Source organism: Phascolarctos cinereus, unplaced genomic scaffold (assembly GCF_003287225.1).
Source record: "Phascolarctos cinereus isolate Bilbo 61053 unplaced genomic scaffold, phaCin_HiC Scaffold_726;HRSCAF=1367, whole genome shotgun sequence".
In the NCBI taxonomy this organism is placed as follows: Eukaryota; Metazoa; Chordata; class Mammalia; order Diprotodontia; family Phascolarctidae; genus Phascolarctos; species Phascolarctos cinereus.
Genome location: NW_027556098.1, coordinates 277,896,586 through 277,915,411, shown reverse-complemented (window position 1 = coordinate 277,915,411; position 18,826 = coordinate 277,896,586). Strand labels below are relative to the sequence as shown.

The window sequence follows — 18,826 nt, the reverse complement described above, 5'->3', positions numbered from 1 at the left end:
GACCCACCATCTTTTCAGACTAGGCCTTGGCTAGCTATACTTGAGGAGAATGCGGCATTGGGCCTACCAACACTAGGCAGCATCCTCTTCTCAGTTTAAAAAAAGCAGGATGGGAAAGAGATCTTCCTGGTCCCCCAAAACAGACACACTGATCTCACCATCAATTCCCTGTAGGGGATAGCCAGAGAAAATGCCTGGAGGTCAGATATCTTGTTTGTGGAACAGCCAAGAGGCTGCATCACTAGGTCAAAGACTAGATTTTGGGGTGGGGCAGTAAGGGGAGGAGAGAGTGAATAAAAAAGTTTAAGCAGACTAAAATATGGGGAGAAGGATATGTTATGAAGGGCTTTTAATGCCAATATTATAAACACCTTGAGGGCAGAAACCATATCTGCTTTCTGTTTCTGAAGTACTTAATATAGAACCAGTACTATTTTCTGAGGAATTTATGTCTGTTGATCTATTATCAGAAACAGACCAGACTACGCCTTCACACCTAAGACAGTCTGGCCAAACTGCCCTTCTTACTGTTCCTCACACACACTTCCAGCCTTTGCACAGGCTGTGCCCCGTATGTAGAACACCTCTGCTCTTTACTCTCCAACTCTTAGAATCCCTAGTTTCCTTCAATGCTCAGGCCGATCACTGCCATTTATAAGAGAATTTTCCTAATTCCCCCAGGTGCTAATACATTTCCTCAAATAATTACCCTGTGTCCAAGTGTGACATAATTGAGAGAGAGCCAGCCTTGAAGCCAGCAAGATCAGGGCTCAAGTACAACCTCTGAATAACACGTTCTGTGATCCTAGCTGTACCTTAACCTTACAGTAGCCCCCAAGCAACTCTCAAAAATTATAAGTTACAGAGGTAGTGCCAGCCTACAATGGTAGAGGGAGTTTCTTTACCTGAGAGCACCATATACCAATAAAATCACAGGTCCAATTCATATCCCTCTACCTTGTATATACCTATCTATGTAAATAGTCTCTTCCCCAATAAAATGCAAGCTGTTTAAAATCAAAAGAATATTTACTTTTTCCTTTGTATCTTCACTATTTAGAATTGGGACTGGTACATAGGTGGTACTGATTAATGCTTATTAACTGATCAGTTGATTGGGTGCAAATCATTACTATGATATATTCCTGCAGATATTATGAGTTTCAAGTGAATGAGTAGAAAAATATTCATTTCCCACTATATTATGTATGTATCAATGTACATATATGTATGAATGTTGTACATTTGTTTATGAGTACAGATATGCATTTTTATGTAGTTCATAATGCACTGTCATTTCTGCTCACCAAAAGTGGCCCATACCTGTCTCTGCATCAAGATCTATGCTTCTTACCTGTTTAGTGTTTGCAAGTAGGTTGAGATTATTTCATGCCCAAGACCTCTAATAATTCAATTACCAGGTAAACCTTGGAAGATTAGGGGCAGGAAGCGAGTGGGGGTTTGGAGGGAGCACATTTATGCAATGCACAAAGATCTAGTTTGGAAATCAGAAGACCTGTGTTGGCCATCACTTAAACTGCCATTATTCCATGAGGAATTATAGATAATTTGCTGATCTGAAATGTAGGAGGTAATTTTCACCCTAGTTGCTCATGTGTATGTGTGTGCGTGTGCGTGTGCGTGTGCACGCACACACACACACACACACACATTCCAAACAATGAAATCACAATTTTGAAAGAATATATAATATATATATATATATATATATATATATATATATATATATATATATATATATATATATGTTTGCATGCATGCATACCTATAACTAAGGCTAGTTTTATATAGTATAGATGCACATGTGCACACATATATATTTTATATATATACATACATGAGGCAGCATGGAACAATGTTAAATCTCCCCATAACAATGACCTTGAAATCATAGGACAATGGATAATGGACAATGCTCTTGTGCTTTCCTAGACATCAACGGAGTGAAACAAAGCTGTGAGCTTGCTCCTTTTTAGCATGATGTTTTCAGCCATGTTATCAAGCATCTTCAATGAGGATGAACATGGCATCAAGTTCAGCTACCACACAGATGGTAAACTCTTCAACTTGAAAAGGCTACAAGCCAAGACCAAAGTAGAGGGAGTGTTGAGTTTTGAGAAACCAGGTGGTATATTGGATAGAATATTAGACTTGGAGTCAGGAAGCTCTGAATTCTAAATCTGCCTTAGATACTTACAAGTTGTATGACCCTGGCCAAATCACCTAACTTTCCTCTGCTTCAATTTCTTCACCCAAAATACCTGAAATAGAGATAATAATAGCACCTACTTCAAATGATTGTTTTAAAGATGAGGTGACATAATATATGCCAAGTGCTTTGCAAATGTTAAAATCATCTACAATTGTAAGTTCTTGTTGTTGTTCATAAAGCTCATCTCTTCCACCTACTACCTGTGTGACCACAAGCAAGTCACCTTTCTGGGCTTCAGTTTATTTATCTATTAAATAATGGGGTTGGACTAAATCAAATCTGAAGTCCAGTATACTTCTAATGTCATGAAACTAAGTGGCTCTAATACCATGTAATCAATAGTATATATGTACATATTGATGTAATGTTGTACTGGTAAATGATTAAAAACTAGATCCCTAAAGGGGAAAATCTGTGCATGATACACTTTAAAGTTCAATCTGTATCATTAATATTTCCTCCATCATTTTCTTAAGTCTATACAATCGACAAAACAATGAACCAAGCCCTGATTTTAGCATTTTCTAATTTTTGAGGTGTAAATGCACACACTGCAAATTTAATCATCAGCTCAGTGCCATTTTGAGCTGGCTCAAGCTCACATCTGCACATATATATAAAATATACATACACATTATTTGTATTATGTAAACATATATATATGCATATATACATTAACATGATTACATATACGCATGTACATGCATAAATAGATAAGTGAGAAAAATGAGATAGATCAGGAGAACTACTTCTAGACTTTGGCCAGTCTCTCTTCTTGGGCAGTCCATGATCTTCTTTGAAGCTTCTTCAAACTTTCTCCCTGGTCCACATGGGAATCATATGTTAGAAGCAAAACTATGAATTATTAAGTAATTTTGCAAAGAACAGGAGTGAGTTGCACATTAATCTGAATCCCTGGGAAGAAGAGAAAATCTCTCAATATCTAACCGAACAGGAAAGAGTTTCATTCATTTATCTTATTCACTGATTCCTTCAACAAGCATTTATTGACTCTTTACTGAGAGCATATCCTTGCAATAGAGGCTAAGAAAGCTTTAAAGGGGCCTATATGGTTTCTGACCTCAAGAAACTAGTGAAGAAAAGACTCCCATGAATTGTGCAGAGAACCCTAGCTTCTATCAGAATAAAGAGATTGGCTTCCCAGGAAAGAGGTGATACCAAGAAACAAATTTGGAATAGTTTCCCATTGGACTCAGTTTTTTTTCTCTACTTCTGGGAAATTCTGAAAATCAGGAAAGCTTCAATTCTCAATCACCTTCCTAATGCCATTCTTCACATCCTTATTCCTCAGACTATAGATCAGAGGGTTTAGCATGGGAATCACTGTGGTATAAAATACTGAGGATACCTTCTCTTGCTCCATAGGGTTGCTAGAAGGGGGCTTGAAGTACATGAAAGTGATAGACCCAAAGAATATTCCTATAGCTATGAGGTGGGAGCTGCAGGTACCAAAGGCATTGGACCTGCCTTCTGTAGAGCGGATGTATAAGATGCTGGACAAGATAAAAGTGTAAGAGACGAGGACAGCCTGACTGTGGCTAAGGAGTTCATTCCCTCAATAATAAAAAGAAGAACTTCATTGACATGGGTGCTTGAGCAGGAGAAGAATATCACAGAAGTAATGTCTGACAACGTGAGATCCACAAAAGGAAAGCACTGCCATGCGGCTAGTATGTACTGTGGCACCAAAAAATCCCAAGGAATACACCACCAGCATCATCACAGAGCACATTCTTTGAGACATGAGAACATTATAAAGCAAGGGACTACAGATGACAACATAACTATCATAAGCCATTGCTCTCAGAAGGTAACCCTCAGCAATGACAAAAATTAGGAAAAAATAGAGTTGGGCCATGCACTCCAGAAAGGAGATGACATTCTTCTCTGCCACAAAGTTCACTAACATTTTAGGGGTAATGAGAGAGGAATATCAGAGATCAATGAAAGATAAATGACTGAGGAAATAGTACATGAGGGAGTGAAATTGAGAACTGATAGCAATCAATAAGATCCTGCCCAGGTTCCCCAACACAGTAAGCACATAGATTCCCAGGAACAAGAGAAAAAGAGGAATCTGGAGCTCTGGCTGATTTGTGAGCCCTGCACGGATAAACTCCACCACTGTAGAGTGATTTACCATGGCCATTTTCCTATAAATAAAAACTGTGGAGATTAAACAGAAGAGTTACGTTCTAGGCAATTTTTCCTCCTTACAACTTAATGGCATATTACTGCCCACGCTGGAGTTGCTTTTGAAGACTGTGAGTGCATCATTAGTAGTATTGAGACATGGACTAAATAAATACCTGCTAGAAATTATGTAGATTGGATTCCTCTATGAGTTCAGAGGTTAAAATAGATGCTCTAAGCTCACATCAAACTCTAAAGTTCTATGATTCCAATTACGTGGTCTACTCCTGGATACTCTGGACTTTTCCTCCATGAAAGAGCAATCATAATGACAGCCAAAGTTCCATAGTATACAAACTAAAGCGTCAAATAACAGGAAGGGGAAAAAGGGAATTGTGCATAGTCTATACAGGTACAGCTCTGAAGAAGACAAACACTCATTTGAGTGTATAATTGGCTGTTAGCATCAAAGGTCCATTGCTTTATAATCACCACTCCTTCCTACACACTAGTGTCTCCTTCTTTGAGCTTGACCTACTCAGGCTGCACAGAAGCAATTCAAGTCATGGGAACACGGACTACTAACTAAGATGTTTATAAGAGGGTCTAATAGACTTTGACTAGACCAGACAAGGTTTCAAGGGAGACAGAATCCTAGCTCCCACAGAAAAGGAATAGGTAGACAATTATATTTAAGGGATTTTAAGCTACCCACAATCAGGTTCATCATGCAGAGAGTATAATAGTTTCTCATGTTCATAGTACTCATTGTCAAAATATTTTAAAACCCCTGGAATATTGCTGCTTCTACTCCATGATTATACTTTTAGCTGGGATTAGGCAACGGGTAAAACATCAGAAAGAAAAAAATTAGTTCAATTTTAGAGAAAAAAATCCTAAAATTTGGAACATACTAAAAGAGAAATGGGCTGCTGCCAAGGTTTTACTTATTTATTTGCCCTGTCAGGATGCCCATGCCAAGACCACCCCTCTCTTTTTGCTGCTCTTTTTTTACTGTTAGGAGACACCCTGTTTGCCAGAACTAAAGCCCAGCAAGCAAGCTGTGTCCTGAGCTTGGCATAACAACAATCCTTCATGCTCACCCTCTGGATGAACTCAGCCACAGCAAAATCCCAGAATTGTTTTACACCAGGACCAGGTGGTCCCTGAGCTAGGAGAAACACCTGTACTAATCACGTTCTGGTCATGAAGCCCTGCTATGAATCAAACTTGTCTTGTTGTTGCTGTTACCACTCATGGTCAGGCCTATAGTTGACTGTGTAGCCACTAGTATATGTGTTGAGATTTGCCCACACTAAGGCAGGTCTGTTCCTAGAGGAGACCCTGGCACATGTATCGAATTTCCCTCTTCCCATGGAATAAAGGAAGCTTTTTGCTTATGATGTCTGTTATCTCTTTTGTTTTGGGGTTGTTTTTTTTTAATTTTATTTTTCAAAGTTAACTGTGGTTGTGACAACCTATGTGAGCTCTTTGGTATTTTTAGAGTTAAGAGTGGTGGCAAAACCACTGTGACTCTTTGATCATTTGTTTTCAGGGTCGACAGTCAGTTCTACATTTTTAAATAAAAATTAGCTGACCACTGGCCAGAAGTATTACTGAGGGGATTCCTTCACAATGACTAAAATAGATGGCCTCTGTTACCCTTCCATCTCTGAGAGTCTAATTATAGATTTAGCTTCTTTTTAAGGGTGATTTCTGTTTCAGGGTCATATCTTCTCTGGGCTTTGGTTTCCTCTTCTGTAAAATGAGATTTTGAACAAGAGGCCCTAGAAGTCTCTTTACTACTCTAATATGTTTTGCTTTCTAGGGCTTCATCTCTTGAAAACCTTTGACTTTCCAATACAAAACCAAAGAGGATAAGGACATTGAGTTTCTTTTAGCTACAGTAACTACCCACTTTAGTGACTAATGAAATAGAGACAAAACTTCCTGTAATTAGCAATGATTCATTGTAATTAGCATAACATTCACAGACAAAATACCCTTATTTTTCTGATTCAAAAATGAAAATGGGAAGCATCTATCAGAGAGAGTTGAACCCACTGGGAAATATAGATAAAGTTGGAATGCCTGTTGATTTCCAGTCCATTGATGGAGGAAGGGGTAGTGAGAAAACTAGTAAAAACAAAGAGCCTGGGTCTGAACATTATTTACTTCCTATGTAACCTTAAGCAAATCGCTCTACCTCTCTGGGTTTCAGTATCTTCATCTGTAAAATAAGATGGTTGAACTAAATGATCTCCAAAATCCCTTCTACTTCTAAATCTTATTATCCTGTAAACATTATTCCTGTATCATGGAATCTGAAACCGAGGTATATAGGCAATAGGGAATGTGGGAATTAAGATCTGCTGGAGATAAGACAAAGGTTATAATTTCCACCAATTCCTTCTCCTCTTTTTTAGTTTTGTTCTTGAGCTGATTTCTGTAGGAACAGGTGACATTATGGGGAACTTAAAGCAAACTCCTTCCTCCAGATTCTTTGTAGTTTTCTTAGCCTGAGTCCCTAGGATCATTTAAAAAGGTACCCAGGCTTGTGACACAGGGATATGATAGGAGTTCGAAGGATTTTTCAACCCATAAATCAGATAAAAGAATCCCCAAGAGACAGTAGCAGAAAAAGAATTCAAAAGACACATTTTAGACCTGAAGACTTGCTGACTTTTTGCTGGTTAGTTGGCTGGGGTGTCTGTAAATAACTCTAGAACTATGGCTGAAGGAAATGTGCTCTCTGCCTACAGGAGAGAGGCTGCCCCTCTGCTGAAGTCCATCAGATGGCAGCAGAGAGCAGACACAGAGATAGTCAGAGGAAAGCAACTTAGTAGAAATAACCAGAAAAGAGCTATTAGTAGGAGCTCAGCAGAGATGTCCAGTAGAGAGCACTGCAGCAAACAGAACATAGCAGCAAAGGAATCCAATTCAGTGGAGAAAGCAGCTTCCCTGATGAAATCAACAGAAGATATCAGTTACTCTGAAACTGGTAGGGATGTGCATCAATCTAGAAACCCATGTGTCCTGACCACACACATTCCCTAAGCATCTGCCCCACTGGAAGTGTTCCCTTCTCGCATGTAATCCTATCAGAGTTGCCCTCCTCCTTTGTTGACGTGGTCATTTTTAGGAGACTGTGGTCCTGTGTGCATTGAATATCTATGATGTCACTTATTTTGCAATACTGTTTCATTAAATATTATTCTGCTTTGAAGCAATGTGTCTTTTAGTTGGTCGACTTTAAAAAAAAAAAGCAATAGTGAGATCTCATTAGCTATGGGTGTGAATGAATGTTGACCCAAAAAAGTGTTTCAAACTGAGGGCTGCTATATTGGGGTCCACATGGGAGGATAGACGTAGGGGTTTACATTAGGAGAAAGGATATTTCCTTGTTTATAGGCAAAACTGCTGCAAATGACATCAAATCTTTTCACAATAGAGTATAAAATAATATTTTTAATTACATCCTTTTCAAATGTTCTCCTCTCTAATTATAATTGCATTTATTTGCACAGTTCTGTTTTAATAAGACTATTTCTATTTGTCACTAACATCTTTCCCTTAAGTAGTAGTTTTGCTATCCTTATTTCATGAGAAAATTCTTGTCCAAATTGTGTGGGGGGGGGGAAATTCAGGAGGAAGTATAGGACAGTAACCAACCTTAGGCCCTGAAGCCACTTCCATCAATAAGGTAGCCTCAAACAAAAGTCAAAATGGAGAGTGTTCACATTTTTTTACAGAATTCTCATGAGGAACAAATGAGATTATGTTTGAAAGTGTTTTGTTAACCTTAAAACACTTATGTAAATATTAGTTATTTTTTATTGTTGAAAGGAATTTCCCATTTCCTCGTTTGGCATGAAACATTGAGAGTAGCTCTTTATGAATCAGGATTAACCCTACCTTACTTCCTTCTGTTGGATTCATTATTGACAGGGGCGTCCTGGACCCTGGCTTCCTAGGAAGGGCGTGGAAGACCCCGACCGCCTCTGATGACGGTTACAAGGAGGCTCCGCCTCTAGGGTAGAACAGGGGAGGGGCGCAGAGTCTTACGAGGCTCGGGAGGAGGGTCCTTGAAGTGTATATAACGGGCTGAGAACAAAGGATCGGGGGGAATCCTCCACAATAAAGAGCATACACCACACTCGCGTACTGTCTGGTCCTTGAGCCCAACCCTTCCCCCAGGGTGGGTCCGGAGACGTCCGAAGCCCAGCTCCCAGGGGAGGAGGCGTACCTGAAGGGCCCAGCCCGGGTCAAGTGGCGCCCGAACGGGGACTTGAGATAGAAGTTCCTCTTCGGGGACCCCGCCAGGTACGGGTAAGTACCCTCTCTCCAGTGAAAGAGAGGAAGGGACAGACAGCCTGCGCAGATCGGGGCTGCGCAGAAGAGAGATGGGAGCACGATACAGTAAAGAAATTACACCGGAGGATAAGCGAGTGCTAGTCCTACAAGTTTATAAACTTTGTAGGGACAATGGGGTGAAAATACAGCTGAGACGCTGTCAGGAGTGGGTAGAGAAACTTATAGTGGTGTCCCCATGGTTACAGAACCAAGGGATTGATTATCAAAGATGGAAAATAGTTGGGAGCCAGATGTCTTCCTACGCAGAGACAGAACCAGGGTTCTTAAAACCAGAGGATTTTACTCTTTATGGCATTGTGACTTTTGCCCCTCTCTCCGCGCCCTCCGCCGGTAATAGTAGCGGAGGAGACACAGGTAGGAACATCCTTATTAGGAGGGGAACAAGACCTCGAGGGTCAGGAAGAGCCATGGCCTGAGCCCCCTAAGCCCTCTGAAATCCCGTCCGCACCATGGCCGAGTCTGGAGCCGCTCCCTCCGGAGCCACTCCCCCCGGAGCCACTCCCCCGTACGTGCCAAGTCGGCAGCAGAAAAAGGAAGTTCCGCCTGTGGCGCAGTTAGAATTCCAGAAAGAGGAAGTTCCACCTGTGGCGCAGTTAGAAATGCAGATACAGCAACTACAGACCCAAATAAACCAAATGCAGCTTGATAAAAGAGGGAAGAATGAACAGACCCCGCAGACTTCACTTTTACAGCATTCATTGCGAGAGGCCGCTAGGGATGGGCAGGTAGTAGACTGGAAAGAGTGGGGACAGGAATTCCCGATTTTTGTCCAAGGAGGAGCCGGAGGAGGTGGTCGATCTCACCGACCAGTGCCCTATAAGTTCATGAAAGATTTAAAAGAGGCGGCTAAATTATATGGAGCAGGCTCTTCTTATGTCAAGCAGCTGTTGCAATCTACTGTGGCTGTGGCCGCTTGGACCCCAGGGGATTGGGATGAAATTATGTCTGCTGTATTAGAGAGTGCTGCTTACACCGCCTGGTCAGCGTACAGACGCCGAGAGGCTAGGACCTGGGCGGAGGTTAATTTCCCTCAGAATGTAGAAGATACCATTAATATGCTAACTGGGTATGGCCAGTATGCTGGGCTGCAGGCACAGCTTTTACTCCCAGACCTTGTTATACAAGGTGCCCAGATGGTGGCGCTAAGAGCATTGGATAGACTAGGGGAGAAATCACAACCTCCTTTAAACAAACTCGTGCAAAGGCCAAAAGAAAGTGCCATGGAATTTGCGTCCCGAGCACAAGAGGTTGTGGAAAAGAGATATGGAGCAGGAGATGTTGCCCAAAAGCTGCTGATACAGCTTTTCAAAGAAGGACTTAAACAGTCACGAGGGTTGTTGTCAAAGTTACCACCAGACCCCACATGGGAAGAATGCATTGATGTCCTTATAGGAGTGCCCATAGCTTTATGGGGGCGTGACATTTTGGAGCAAATGGGAGCTGTTTTGACTACTGATCCTTTAAACTAATGTGGGCCACTGGGGGGCCACAACCCATTCCCCTTAAGTGGAAACATGAAACACCAATTTGGATAGACCAGTGGCCACTAACTATAGAGAAGATTGAAGCCCTAAATAATATAGTAAATGGTCTACTACAGGCCAAGCACGTACAGCCCTCACAGAGTCCCTACAATTCACCTGTGTTTGTTATTAAGAAAAAATCAGGAAGGTGGAGGATGCTCATTGATCTCAGGGCTGTTAATGAGGCCTTATACCCATTTGGTGCCTTACAACCTGGGCTCCCCACACCTAGTATGATTCCCCGACATTGGGCCATTGCAGTATTAGATATAAAAGATTGCTTTTACAGCATTCCCTTGGCAGAGAAGGATACAGAAAAATTTGCCTTCTCTATTCCATCTCCGAATTTTCAAGAGCCTTATCGCCGTTTTGAGTTTACTGTCCTCCCTCAGGGGATGATTAACAGTCCAACCATGTGTCAGGCTTTTGTACAAGCCGTTCTCCAGCCCCTCCGGGAGGCCTATCCAAAAGCAATGATCATCCATTATATGGATGATATCTTGTTAGCCAGCCCCAATACTCAGGAAACGGAGGTTATATTACAGCAATGCCTAAGAATGCTAGAACGAGCAGGTTTAGAAGTGGCTCCTGAGAAAATACAAAAGGGCGATCCAGTCTCATACCTAGGCCACCAAGTGACTGAGACTGCCATTTATCGTCCATGGCCTCAAATAGATACCTCCAAAGTAAAGACACTCAATGATTTTCAAAGATTAATTGGTGCTATACAGTGGCTTAGAGGAGTGATTCCTATCTCAGATACTATAATGCAGCCACTTTATGATTGCCTTAAAGGGCCCTCTGCTTTAACTTCTCCCAGACAATGGACCACGAGCGCCCTTGAAGCAATTCAATATATTCAGCAGCAGTGTAAACAGCAGTTACAACGTAGGGATTTGCAAAGTCCTCTCTACCTCACTCTCTTACAAGATGAACATAAAGGCATGTTGGCAGTAATCTACCAACAGCACGGTCCGCTTATGTGGGTCTATCCAGACAGAGATAAGAAAGCACTCCCTAATAGAATAGAAACTCAAGCTCGCTTACTGCTAAAAGCAAGTGCCACGGCACGAAGAATTAGCGGTAAGGAACCTCTTATAACTCTTAATATAACCCCTCAGGTGCTACAGGAGCTCGCTTTGACTAGCGAAGCTTGGGCGGTCTTACTTGTTGCCCACACCATTCTACCGTTAACGTTACCCCCAGCTTTACGTTTGTGGCAAGCGGTTCCCCTTCAACGTCCTAGCACTATAATTGCTGCAGAACCAGTGCAGGGACCAAATGTGTTTACAGACGCCACAAAACACCTAAAAGCAGCCTTTTATATCCCAGAAAGACAGGTTTTACAAGTGTATGCTACCCCCTACAATTCTGCTCAGCAGAATGAATTAGCAGCCATTATCAGCGCTTGTGAATTCTTAGCAACAGAATCTTTTAATCTTATCACAGATAGTATGTACTGTTATCATGCATTCCAGCATTTACCAGATGCTGCCTTGACACGGTCACCTTCGTCCGTCCTTCCACTCTTTCAACGACTGCAGCAACATCTGCTGAGCCGAACTACACCGATTTATATACTTCATGTCCGCTCTCATATAGGCCCATATGGGCCTTTATATCAGGGCAATGCCGTAGCGGATGCGGCTTTACAACAAGCCCCTACTGATGTATTCTTTATGACACCCTACACGGCTCATCAGAAATTACACCTTTCTGCTCGTACTTTAAGAACAATGTTTGGCATTCCCAGAGAGCAAGCCAGACAAATCGTGAGAGCTTGCCCTAATTGTGTTCCTTTTCGACCACCACCCTCTATACCGACTTACAATCCCCGTGGTCAAGCACCTAATGCCTTGTGGCAAATGGATGTGACCCATTTTCAAACTACCCTTATTCATGTGTCTATAGACACTTATTCCGGCTTCCTTATGGCCTCCATTCAACCTCGTGAAAATGTCTCAAGTGTTCGTGCTCATCTACTATATTGTTTTTCCATAGCCGGTCTCCCCCACACAATTAAAACGGACAATGGCCCCGCTTATCGCTCGCGCTCTCTCGCGACTTTCCTTGCCGAATTCGGCATACGGCACGTGACTGGCATTCCCCATAATCCCACCGGACAGGCCATTGTTGAACGAGCCCACCAAACTTTGAAGCAGCTTCTTGTTAAACAGAAAGGGGGAGTCCCAGGCAGACTTACCAAGGCCCTCCTTGATCAGGTTTTATTCACTTTAAATTTCCTACAAGTGACTGATGATGGCCTAACCCGAGCTGAGAGATTTTTTCGCCCATGTGATACCGGTGGGCACGCACCGTCTTTGACCCCACGGCAGGAGCTGCTGGAGCAAGGCGCTTCTGTTATGTGGAGAGACCCTGAGGGTGTGTGGCATGGTCCAGATAGGGTAACCATCCGGGGGAAGGGTTATCTATTTGTGTCTCCACAGAATGGAGAAGGTCGCTGGGTTCCCGTCCGCTGGGTTCGAGAACTGGCGACAGGAGCGGATGCCGAGAAGGTGGCGGAAGCGAGGACGCCGCGGATGTCAACCCAGAAGGCTGAAGAGGGAGAATAAGAAGCGGATCTCTCACTGTGTTTTTTCTTTAGCCTTTCTTAGTCTTGGCCTTGGGTGGGGATTACCCGTTGGCGCCGAAGGGCGTTTGGCGAAACACCTGGTTGCACAGCTAAATCACACTGCTAAGCCCTGGAATAATCTTAACCAGGAGTATACCTATTGGGCACTAGTACGACACTTCCCCCAACCACGTCCAGTTACTTGGAATGGGGATCCTGTTCCCCTAATTGTAGTTTCCAATGCATCACTTCTTATGGGCGAAGGGGTGGGACGGCCAGTTATTTCCCATCTTCAAAATAAGACCATTATTATGAGGAGTCCCACACTACCCATTTGCCTCAGCAAAGGTACCCATGCCGGTTGTGCTCGAGTAGAAAATGATACTATCACTGAGTTACCGCATGGACCCCACGGTTGGATAGGGAAAGGGGATCATTTACACTTTTATGTATTGCAACATCAGCATAGTACTATTAGCGGGTTTTTTCCCTCTCCACTCCCTCTTTGCACCCCTTCCCCTAACATGTTTGCAGGCTTCCAAGTCTGTTCTACAGGGCATCAAGTAGGTGGCGAAAACGTGAATGGGACTCAACTCTACTTTCTGGATGGACAACCGGGTCCTTGGTTTGCGGCCCCGGTACCCCATGTGAGAAGCCCTCGAGGAGTTATAGCCCATGTACATCTGTGGAAACTGGCTGCTGCCTTTGGCCCCTTGATCCACTTCACAGATAACAGTGCACCTCTATCTGACAACAGCACTCTTCGGAACTGGTGGTGGGACTTGTTATTTTCAGCAGGGCGTTCTTGCCATTGATTCTTTGATTAAGAACTTGACTGACTTTGAGCAAATAGAAGATTGCCTTGGTCAATTGGACACTATTTTGGAGCATATTCGCAATGTCACCCGTCAAACAAGGGATAATCTCTTCCCTGATTCCCCTTTCGATCAATTTTTCAACTGGTTACATAACCTGGGATCTTCGCAATTCCTTCTTTGGCTCATTTATGGTGCAGGCTTCCTGATCCTTATCTGCTTTATGGCCCCTTGCCTTTTCTTTTGTTGGCTCCGTGTGCTGCGACGCTCTCTTGAGAACGTCAAAGCCGACCTCTCCCTCCCTAAGAAAAACCCTGTCTTTGTTTAAACAAAAAGGGGGAATTGACAGGGGCGTCCTGGACCCTGGCTTCCTAGGAAGGGCGTGGAAGACCCGACCGCCTCAGATGACGGTTACAAGGAGGCTCCGCCTCTAGGGTAGAACAGGGGAGGGGCGCAGAGTCTTACGAGGCTCGGGAGGAGGGTCCTTGAAGTGTATATAACGGGCTGAGAACAAAGGATCGGGGGGAATCCTCCACAATAAAGAGCATACACCACACTCGCGTACTGTCTGGTCCTTGAGCCCACCCTTCCCCCAGGGTGGGTCCGGAGACGTCCGAAGCCCAGCTCCCAGGGGAGGAGGCGTACCTGAAGGGCCCAGCCCGGGTCACATTATGAACTGGGAATAAGACCTGGGAGAATCATCATGGCCTCCTTATCACTAGAGCCAGTCATTTTTCACAGAGAAGTAGGGGATCAAATTTTATTTTGTTCAGAGAATGAAAGCAGAGAAAAATTTAAACAGGGTCTGTAGGTCCTAGTTACTTCTTGAAAGGTGGAGGGGAATACTAGAGGTAGAATTTTATCAATTCATAATCTATAATTTATGACATCAGTTTGAATTACAATCTCAGTACTGAAGTTTCTAAGATTAATGGAATTTGCAGGAGTTAGACTGGGGTCCTCGCCTCTTGGCTGCATTCTTTTTCTCTTTAGTAGCTCAGGGGCTCCAGGATAAGAGTGTGTTGAGAAACAGAGCTGTAACAGAAGGTGAGTACTGAGGTCCTGATACCTGAAGCCTCAAAGAATATAATCCACCCTGATAGGTGTTCTTTGTCCACAAAGAGCTTTCTCAGAAGGTGGATCAGAGCTCCAAGAATAGCAGCTAAATAAGGTTACTACAGCTCAGAGAATCACTGAAACATAAATCTTCTATACAAGATGGCCAACAATTGGTCATCTCTCCTCCTCTTGAAGAGCTCTAGGCAGGGGGAATGCAAATGACACTGTTTATTTTCATCACAAAAATACAGGCCAAAATATTCCCACCCACAAAAACCTCAGCAACCCATAATTTTTCAGTGATTTCTAATGCTTAATCAGGGAATTGAGTGAACCACATAGACTCCACCTTGTAACTCAATTCTAATTCTACCTATTCAATTCTTTCTATTCAAATATGGGTCTAGTCCAATTTTTGTCTTGTGAGAAAACTTTATTCAGTTATGGGAATTATTATGTCATCATTTCTTATGGAATAATAACATTCTATTATGTTTGTGGACAATGCCTATAGGGAAAAACTAGGATATAGACTTTGAAAAATAGCGTCTCCTCTGATTACAAAGGTCATGAATGAAAAACAAAGGGCTTGAACTTTATTTTGTAAACTTTACTTGATGTCATGAGTCAGATAACCATTCATTAGACTTAGATATAAAAATCTTGACCACAGAGGGCATCTTGGTGCATAAAGATCTATCAAGAAGCAAAGAGACAAGTAACTGCTATTTAGGAAATATGTTACTGTTTGAAGTTGTGGTACATGAACATAATGGAATATCATTATTATTAGAATGATAAATGTGATAAATTCAGAGAAGTGTAGAAAGTTCTACATGAACCAATGCAGAGTGTAGTAAGATGAGCCAAGAAAACATATTAAAATGACTTCAAAAATGTAAATGGAAAGAACACAAAAATCAAAATAAATGTTGCAAAATTATAAAGAATAAGCAATGACATAAAAGAAGAGATAGAAAAAGACCTTCCTACCCTATTCCTTTGTGAAGGCAGAAAATATATAATTGTACATTGCACATATTTTTAGACTTTTTTGATGTATTGAACAATTATACTGCTTTTTAAACTTTTTTTGCTAAAAATGCTATTTGCTATTTTAGATAGTTCTTAGAAGAAGGAGGAAAAGAAATGATACTACAGAAATTATATGAAGAGCAAAATTCATCAATAAAAGTTTATTTTTCTTCTTTTTAACATCAAATTAGGCAATTCTTTTTATTTTTTTTTCTTTCATAAAACCAGCTCCTGATTTTATTTATCAATTAATGGGGTTTTTAACTTTCAATTTTGTTAATCTGCCCTTTGATTTTTTCAGTATCTCAACTTTGGGATTTGTATTTCTACTTCAGTACTTTTAATTGCTTCCTTTTCCATTTTTAGTTGTCTACCCAATTCACTGATCTGCTCTTTCTCTCTTTTACTGATGTATTTAGAGATGTAAATTTTCCCCTAAGTATCTCTTTGGCTGCATCCCACAGATTTTGGTATGTTGTCTCGTTGTTATCAGTACCTTTAATAAAATTATTGTTCTTTGACCAATTCATTCTTTAGTAATCCTAAAGAAAATTTTATTTCTAATTAATTTTAATCTGTTTCAAATTACTAAACATTATTTTATTGCATTATCATCTGAAAAGGGTACATTTAATATTTCTGCTTTTCTGAATTTGTTTGTGAGGTTTTTATGCCCTAATATATGGTCAGATTTTTTGAAGGTGCCGTGTATGGCTCAAAAAAGGTAAACACTTTTCTGTTTCTATTCAGTATTCTCCAGAGGTCTATCATATCTAACTTTTCTAAAATTCTATTCATCTCCTTAACTTCTTTTTTGCTGTTGTTGGGTTTTTTTTTGCTCTGTTTTATCTAAGTCTAAAAGGTCCCCACTAATATAGTTTTACTAAGCATTTCCTCCTGTAACTGACTTAGCTGTTCCTTCAAGAATTTGGTGCAAGTATGTTTGATATTAATTCATTGTCCATGGTACCTTTTAGAAAAATGTAGTTTCTCTTTAAATTAGGTTTCTTTTTGCTTTTGCTTCACCTGAGATCATGATTGCTAACCCCGCCTTTTTTTACTTCAGCTGAAGGATTGTGCTCTGGCCCCTCATTTTAACTCTGTATCTTTCTGTTTCAAATGTGTTTCTTGTAAACAACACATTTTGAATTCTGGTTTCTAATCCATTTTGCTATCCACTTGCCTTTTATCACTGAGTTCGTCCCATTCACATTCACAATTATGATTACTGTGTATTTCCCTCTAGACTATTCACTTTTTTTATCCTTCTCTTTTTTTACCCAATCCCCTCCACAAGAGTCTGTTTTGCTTCTGACTACTGGCTCCCATCATTACTCTCCTTTCTCTTAGATTTTTCCCCTTCTATTTCCCCATTGAGTAAGATGAATTTCTATTACCAAGTGTGTGTGTATGTGTAAATATATGTGTGTATGGACGTATGTATGTATGTATGTATGTACCTAGATGTGTGTTTTCTTCTGTCTCTGAATCAGTTTCAAAATAGTGGGCTTCAAGCATTTTCCACCTCCCCCATTTATTCCTCTGTTTTAAAAATCATCCCTTGTACTCCTTTTTTTTTTGGTGAGATAATTTTTCCCTATTCTTCTACTCCCTTCTCCCAGTGCATCTGTCTTTCTCATCCTTCCATTTTTCTTTTGAGATAATCCCAATGTAATAGACTCACGATCATGCTCTCTAAAAAGATTCCACCTAGCTGCCCTAATAATGATAAAGCTCTTAATGCTTAGATGTATCATTTTCCCCATATAGGATTATAAATAGTTTAACCTTATTAAGTCCCTTATGATTTCTTATTCATTTTTACCTTTAATGCTTATCATTAGTATTGTGTTTGAGTGTCAGATTATCTATTTAGCTCTGGTCTTTTCATCAAGAATGCTTGAAGGTCCTCTACATCTTTAAACGTTTATTTTTCCCTATAAGATTATATGCAGTTTTGCTGGTAGGTTATTCTTTCTTCCTTGCCCTCTACTCCTTCATATTAGTAGCAACTAAATTTTTTGCAATCCTGACTGTGGCTCCACAGTATTGGAGTTACTTCTTTCAGGCTATTTGCAATAATTTTCCTTGATTGATTGCTGGAGTTTCCTGGAATTTAGCTATAAGATTCCTGGAAGTTTTCGTTTTATTTTATTTTTTCAGCATGTGATTAGCAGATACTTTTCCCTCTGGTTCTAGAATATCTGGGCAGCTTCCCTTTATAATTTCTTGAAATATGATGTCTAGGCTCTTTTTTTTTCAGTCCAGTAATTTGCAAATTATGCCTCCTCAATCTGTGTTCCATGTCAGTTATTTTTCCTATGAGATATTTCACATTCTTTTTTTTTCATTCTTTTGATTTTCTTTTGTTATTTCTTGATGTCTCATGGAAATTTTAGCTTCCATTTGACCAATTTTAATTTTTAAGGAGTTATTTTCTTCAGTGATGATTTGTACCAATTTTATCATTTGGCCAATTCTGATTTTTAAAGGGCTGTTTACTTCGATATATTTGTGCCTCTTTACCAAGCTTCTAGTTCTCTTTTCACAATCTTCATGCATTGCTTTCATTTCTTTTCCAAATTTTCCCTACCACTTGGATTTTTAAAATCAATTTAAAATTTTTTAATCTCTTTCTCTAGCTCTTCTAGGAATTCTTGTTGGATTTATGTTCAGTCTGCATTTTTTCATTAAGGCTTTACATGTAGATATTTTTTATCACCATGGTAGCTGCTTGTGGTCTTTTTTGTCATTTGCTCATTTTTTCAGCTTATTTCTTGACTTTGGACTTTGACTACATTAGAGTTAGGCTCCACTCATTTGTGGGTGTGGAGGTGAGGTTTAGTCTGAGTTTCTGTCTTTAATGAGCTTCTGTTGCCTTTAAAACTCAACGAGCACCTGTAAATATTTGGTGCCTCCAAAGTGATGTGATCCATGGAGAGGATTAGTCACTGCCTTCCTGGTCTGTGTTGTGATCCTTACACAAGGCGAACCCTTGTTCCCTCATGACCACAATTGCTCATCGCTGTCCTGGAATTACAGCCCACAACTAGGTAAAGAG

General features: G+C 40.9%; 1 pseudogene; it reads right to left on the bottom strand.

The window, feature by feature from the left end:
* Positions 1 to 3,494: 3,494 nt before the first annotated feature.
* LOC110218081 (olfactory receptor 8D2-like) lies at positions 3,495 to 4,403 on the bottom strand (annotated as a pseudogene).
* Positions 4,404 to 18,826: the final 14,423 nt, after the last annotated feature.